The sequence below is a fragment of the Nuphar pumila genome, chromosome 1, assembly GCF_984573655.1.
Source record: "Nuphar pumila chromosome 1, dmNupPumi1.hap1.1, whole genome shotgun sequence".
NCBI classification, from domain to species: domain Eukaryota; kingdom Viridiplantae; phylum Streptophyta; class Magnoliopsida; order Nymphaeales; family Nymphaeaceae; genus Nuphar; species Nuphar pumila.
The window spans coordinates 51,148,606-51,156,005 of NC_143249.1; positions in this window are offsets into that span (position 1 = coordinate 51,148,606).

Here is a 7,400-nt window from a genome sequence, read left to right on the forward strand (position 1 = left end):
AACTGGGCCAACTATTTGGGTTAACACCCCCCTACCACGTACCGCGGGCCACAGTCCGAAGTATATCGGTAGGCGCTCAAGGATGTTGGAAAACCTTACCTTAGAACCGGAGTTGAAATTCTATGCCACGTACCTCGGATTTCGGTTCGAGTATATCGGCATAACTGGATTGGACAGAGATGATCTAAACTTAGAGTTAGGATTAAGGTCCTACAACTATTTTCAAAATTGATGCATCTAGAGTCAGCCTTTTAGGGAGTGCTGTATGTGCATAAATGTTTGTGCAGGATGTGATTGTATGTGTATGATTTCCTTAATTTTTTATATTTCTCAATGTTTTCCAACTTACTAGGTTTTTTTTCAAAACATCTTTATTTTCCACAAGATGTTTTCTCAAACCCTGGATGATTTTCTCAAATATCCAATTTCTTTCAAAACTCCAGGCGATTTTTCATTCTACCATTCTACTGGATCTCGAATTTTCTGCTGCATTTTTATCCTGCCTGCAAAATTTTTCAAAATTTCTCACATTTTCCTAAGTCTCATCCTGAGTCTTTCTCTGTTTTCAGTTCGATGGCATCCAGTCAAGTCGATCCTATCTTTCCTGAAGGTCACATCTCCTACGAGGTGCGACAAGGTCGTCCTGAACATCGAGCCCTTAGCACCGGAACTTTCATTCCCTGGTGGTACTATTCCTGGCTAAAAAGCTTTTCCCGAATGTTCCCAGACCATTTGAGCGAGTGCGGATTAGAGCTGGCATCAGTAGTCGGAAAGTAGACCATCAATGGCAACCTAATCCATGCAATGGCAGAGCGATGGAATCCTCGGACGTGTACCTTCTGGTTCCCATGGGGAGAAATGACCGTTTTAATGGATGAATTTTCAGAAATCATGGGGTTGCCAGAACCAGCCGGTCAACCAGGAGACCCATTAGAGCATCAATTCCTTATCAATTTCAAGGGTTTGAACCCCCGAGACTCCTTAGCTCGTATGACAGGCCGCCGATCTTGGCCCCTGATCCAGTTGGAAGGAAATGAATATGTTGACCTACTTGAGTTATACCGCCAGTACGGGACCTTCATGGAAGTCAGTTCGCTATCAAGGACAGCTAAAGAAAGGATTCAAAATGCGATGGTTCTGTGCACTGTAGGATTATCCCTCTTCCCAGATGGACAAAACTACATGGACATCAGAATAATTCAGCTTATGAGAAGATGGGGAAGTCGGCAAACCAATCGCCTCTCCATAGCCATGGCAGCGCTCGCCTTCCTATATCGAGGTCTGACTCGATTCTCACTTGGAGAATCCATTTTAGTTGAAGGATGCATCTACGCACTTCACTCATGGTTTTTCCAACACGTTCCAGCCCGAGCAAGCTCTTTCAGATACAATGGTCAAGAACTCCTTCCAGTGGCGCAGTACCGGTCTATGATCAACAACATTCAAGAGGATGACGTAGTCTGGGACTATTTTGATCGGCAACTGTCTCCTCCCCGATATACGTACGCTTATGGCAAGCGATTCAAGTTGCTGGGACCTTTCTTCTGCACTTATTACCAACCAGAGAGATGTGTTCGGCAGTTCTCTCAAAGGCAGCAGTACGTTGAAGCCCGCTTGTTATCAGGAGTTATGGCAGAGTTTGATCTCACTTCCGCACAATGGTCCGGGGCATATCATTCTGCCCGCTACAGCTGGGATTCCTTTGTCTCTCTTAAAATCTTTCCTGGTCCTAGAGTATCTGCTGATTATCGTGAATGGTGGCAAATTGTTTGTCCTCCACCTCTTTGTCAAGATCAGTAAAAGTTTAATTTTCTCATTTCAATAAAGTTTTCTTTCTCTCTATGATGGTTTGACGACCTCACCTAGGTAACAAGGCGCATTTTTTCTTGTTTATTTCTCTTTTTAAATGACAACACAATTGTCGTGATTCCCGCGACGACTCAGTCCCTAGTAATGGGATATCTTTTCTTTCAAATTGTCTGCCATGTTTCCAGCAAATATTTCTTCCAATTCCTTCATAATCTAATCAGGTCTTTGCCCTGCAGAGAGCATCCATATCATTTGATGGTTGAGACAAGATCAGGCAAAAGAACCACGGCATCCCAGTACTCGTCAGCCTCGGAAGAAGAAATGGGTTCCCCTCGATCCGAGAAGAGTCAAGAGCAGCAGCAAGAAGATGACGGCATAGACCCTCAAATGTATGCCATGTTCAGAAAAATGATGAATAAGATGATGAATGAACAACCCGGGACCAACTCAGAAAGGGATCCATTTAGAGAAAAGTTCCATGGTCACAGGAGTAAGAAGGCTCCCAAGAAGCGGATCCAGCCAGAGGAAATCTCAGATGAATCAGACTCCATTGAAGATACAGATGAAGAATATGAGGTGACTCCGGCATTTTAGAAGCGTGGCCAAAGTAAAAGCCGCAGATCAAAGAGCAGAGATAAAGAAGAGCCTTTGCAAGCGCAGTTTAAAGAAATGACCCGAGTTGTCAAGGATCTGCAAGCCCACGACAAGGGCAAGAAAGTCTTCACCAGTGAGGACTTTTATGACGGCTTAGAAGGGGATGATGATCTGGAGAATCTCCCTCGTAAATTCATCAAGTTTGATGGTTCTGGCGACCCAAAAGCGCACCTCGCCACGTTCTTTGCTGAATGCTCTCGGTTCAAAAGGGATAACCGAGCATTGTTTCTATGCTTCCCCCGCAGCTTGGAAGGAGTTGCAGCCAAGTGGTATGCTGAGCATATCAACCCCATCGAGCTCAAGGAGTTCGACAAAGTTGTGAATCTATTCATTGAACGCTTCTTGTTCAACACAGAAGCGCTGCCTACACTGAGTCATCTCTGCAATTTAAGGCAGAATGAGAATGAAAAAGCACGGGACTTCATTCACAGATGGAGATCAGCCTGTAATAAGATGAGAGATCCTATCTCGGAAAGGCATGCATTGTCCCTAATCCTCAACAATTTTTCGCAGCCGTTAAGAGGATTGATCTCCACAGCACCATCCAGGACCTTCATTGAGTTGACTGAACGAGCCGAATGGCTCGAACTAAGTGTGGAAAATAGAGTCTATGAAGGCTTTACCTTTTCCAAGAACAACTCCCAAGGTGAGCAGAAAAAGAAAGCTCACTTCACTTATTCTGCCAGCAACAACAACAAAGGCCGAAATCAACACAAAGGGCAGAAGAAAGATTACTGCTACGGCACAGGCAGTTTGAACAACAAGGCTCAGAAAGCAAAGCTTGCTCCTCAGTACAGTAAGCCTCCTCAGCAGGATCAAGGGCCAAAACTGCGTGAGAAGACTAGACATGAAGGATGGAGCTACGACAAAAAGTTTACTCCTCTTGACCAATCACTCGAGGATGTGCTCGAGTACATGCTATCAAAAGAAATGGTTAAGTTGCCCAGATTGGCCGATCCCCCTGTGCCCATGGGGAAATGGAAAGATTAGTTCTGCAAGTTCCACAGGACAGTGGGACACAACACTGAGAACTGCTTTGTTCTCAAAAACATCGTGCAAGATCTCATTGAAAAGAATCTATTGGTAGAAGGAGAAGAAGAAGAGAAAATGGACATTCTCAATCACCCCTTCCCTTCGCACACCACTGCGGTAGTGTCTGCACAGCCATTTCTACCGCATGAGCATATCAAGCCATGTTCTGCGCAAGATCTCCAAGTTCAGCATTAGGTGACAGTGCTACGACAAGCAACTCCTGATTCAAAGAAGATGGACTTAATCTCAGCATTCGACAAAATGAAAGTTTCAGAAGCGTCTATGAAGTCAGCCCCCAAGTCAAAGGGAACTCCTGACTTCTTCAAGCAAATTATCAAACCCAGGCTGGAGAATTCAAGTCAGAAGCCTCTGACCGCTCTATCCAATGTCTCCATCCTTGACTTGGCCAAGAATTCTAGCAAGCACCAGCAAGTACTGGATGATTTACTCAGGAAAATCAAAGTTAAGCCCAGTACCACTCCTGAAGACATGGCACAGATTGTGAACTCTGCCATGACCAATGCGCCAATCACCTTCTCAGATGAGGACCTTCCAAAGCCTCATTCCTTTCATAATAATTCCTTATACATTGTCGTTCGAGTCAGAGGAATGACAGTACCCCATGTGCTGGTCGATGGAGGCAGTAGCCTCAATATTTGCCCTGAGATGACCGCAAAAGCGTTAGGGATCAAAAATAAAGAATATATTCCAGATCCCATCACTATCTATGGATTTGACAACCATGGTCAAACGGCAAAAGAGAAGATATTCCTGGAGGTATTCATCAACTATTCGGTGCACTCCGTCCTTTTCCATGTGGTTAATGTGCCACCCACCTACAACTTGCTGCTCGGAAGGACGTGGATTCACAATGCTAATGCAGTGCCTTCCACCCTACATCAATGTGTGAAGTGGTTAAAAGGTGGAATGATTACCACAATACTGGGAGAAGACCCAGAAGAAAGGCTCCCGCAGCCCATGATTCCCCGGCCATCATTCAATGCAGATATTTCCAGCATCAGGGAAAGTGAAGAGATCAGTCACGGAGAAAATCGAGAAATACTCTAGGCATCCTCAGAACTATCTCTGCACACCGTAGCCATGACCCGATGGAGAGGTCCTCATTTCTTCAAGGTTGGAGGCCGAATCGACTACAGCACCATTAAGGATCACCCATTGTTTCCACAATTCATGAAGTCAAGAAAGGGATTTGAGTTACTCCTGAAGCATGGCTATCAACCCTTCAAGGGACTCGGCAAGAACGAAGATGGCCGCATCGAGCCAATGATCTAGAAACATCGTCCCCACAGAGCAGGACTAGGGTTTGCCGGAGGAAGCTCGTCAAAGGAGACTGTTTTTGTCAAAGGGGCACAATGAAGACCATTTGTTATTTTCTTTCTATTCTTTTCCAAATAAATGTCTCATTTTACCAATGTCATTGATCAATTCAATCAATAAAATTCCAAGTTTCTTTGTCTATCCGGATGCCATCTACTCCCTTTCTGTCTATCTCATTATTTTATAATTCAATGCCATTTTATACATGGTTCTCTTCAAATGATTGCTTGTCTTACTATAGGCCGATTTGTTTGAACCAGATTTCTTCTCCAAAATTTCAGAATGACTTCTCGGACAATCAAGAAGCTCGTTCTCAATCCCAAGGTCTTTCAGAAATCGACAGCAATTCACAGAATCAAAGCAAGCACCAGAAATGATAAGATTGCAAAGCAGTCAGATGATTGTGCTGAATACGATCAATCTCTTCAGGAATTACCAGAGTTCGCCGCTGTTCAGAAGCAAGATGAACCATCTCCTCTAGTACAAGATCCAACTGAAGGTGTCAATATCGGTTTAGAGGAAGATCCCAAAATTCTCCAGATCGGAACCAGTCTGAGTCCGGAAGAAAAGAAAAGGCTTACAGATTTTCTCAAGCGGCATGAAGGAGTGTTCGCATGGACATATGAAGACATGCCAGGCTTAGACCCCAAATTAGTCGAACACCGTCTTGTCTTAAAGCCGGATGCTAAGCCAGTCAAGCAGAAGCTGAGAAAAATGGATCCCAGAATAGAACAACAAGTCAAAGAAGGACTTGAAGATTTGCTCAAAGCAGGATTTATCCGAGCTATTGACTACCCGGATTGGTTAGCCAATATCGTCGTTGTCCCAAAGAAAAATGGCAAAGTAAGGATTTGCATAGACTTCAGAGACCTCAATAAGGCAACTCTGAAGGATGACTATCCACTTCCAAGCATCGATCTTCTAGTTGATAGCACGGCAGGACATGCCATGTTCTCTTTCATGGACGGATATTCCAGCTACAATCAGATTAAGTTGGCCGCCCGCGACCAATCAAAAACTTCCTTTACTACGCCTTGGGGCACTTTCTGCTATACAGTTATGCCTTTTGGGCTTAAGAATGCTGGAGCAACGTATCAACGGGCAATGGCTGTCATCTTTCACGATCAGATGCGCAAAATCATGGATGCGTATGTTGATGATATTCTCGTAAAATCTAAAGAGGAAGAAGATCACCTCGAAGCACTTGATCAAGTCTTTAAGAGACTCATTCTTTACAAGTTAAGGCTTGACCCGCAAAAATGTGTCTTTGGAGTCGAGTCAGGCAAACTGTTGGGTTTTCTAGTCAGCAAAAAGGGAATTGAAGTTGACCCAGCCAAAGCAAAGGCTATCATTGATATGCCACCCCCGAAGAATCTCAAAGAACTACGTAGCCTTCAAGGACGTATGCAGTCAATCCGGCGATTCATTTCCAATTTGGCGATGAGATGTGAGCCCTTCAACCACTTACTCAGAAAAGGAGTGAAGTTCGAATGGGGGCCAGAATGCCAGCAATCGTTCGATCGAATCAAGAAGTATCTTCTTAATCCTCCCATCCTGAAGCCGCCAGAATTGGAAAAACCTCTTTTATTATACATCTCAGTTAATCAAGTCACATGCAGTGGATTCTTGGCGCAATACAAAGAAGGCAGCCTGATAGAACACGCCATTTATTACGTGAGTAAGACTTTCATAGATTATGAAAAGAGATACTCTCAAATAAAGAAGACCTGCCTAGCTCTGGTATGGATGTGTCAGAAGCTAAGACACTACCTGTTGGCATCAGAGGTCAAAATCCTGTCTAAACTCAATCCCCTCAAATACATCTTAGAGCAGCCTTTCCTCAGCGGACGAGTCGCAAAATGGCAAGTCTTACTGATGCAGTATGACTTAGAATATGTCTCGCAGCAATCAATCAAAGGCCAAACAATTGCAGATCAATTGGCGGATTTTCCTCTGGCCGAAGAAGTGAAAGCCGAAGATGACTTCCCTGATGAGCAAATTTGCAATATCCAGCAATTTCCAGTCTGGAATTTATTTTTCGATGGTTCTAAGAATATGGCTGGAATAGGCATCGGAATCCTATTAATCACTCCAGAAAAAGAGATGATTCCGTTTTCTCTCAAGTTAGATTTTCAATGCACCCACAATATGGCTGAATATGAAGCCCTGATTCAAGGTCTAAGGATTCTATTAGACTTCAATGCCAAGAGAGTACATGCCTACGGTGACTCATTACTGGTTGTCAATCAAGTCCGAGCCGAATGGCAGGTCAAAGATCAGAAGTTATTTCCCTATCAGAAAATTGTTTCAGCTCTTGTCAGTAAGTTCGAAGAATTTCAGTTATTCCACATCAAGAGAGATTTCAATCAAGTGGCCGATAGCCTAGCCAGTTTAGGCTCCATTATGACATTCAGAAATGGAGAATCTTGTCGCTCTTTTGAAATTGACAGACTTGACCAACCTGCTTTCATTCCAGCGGAACAGGTAAACCAGGCTGAGCAAAGGAAGAAGCCTTGGTATTACAATATCAAAACTTTCATAGAAACTTGTGAATTTCCTCCAGAACT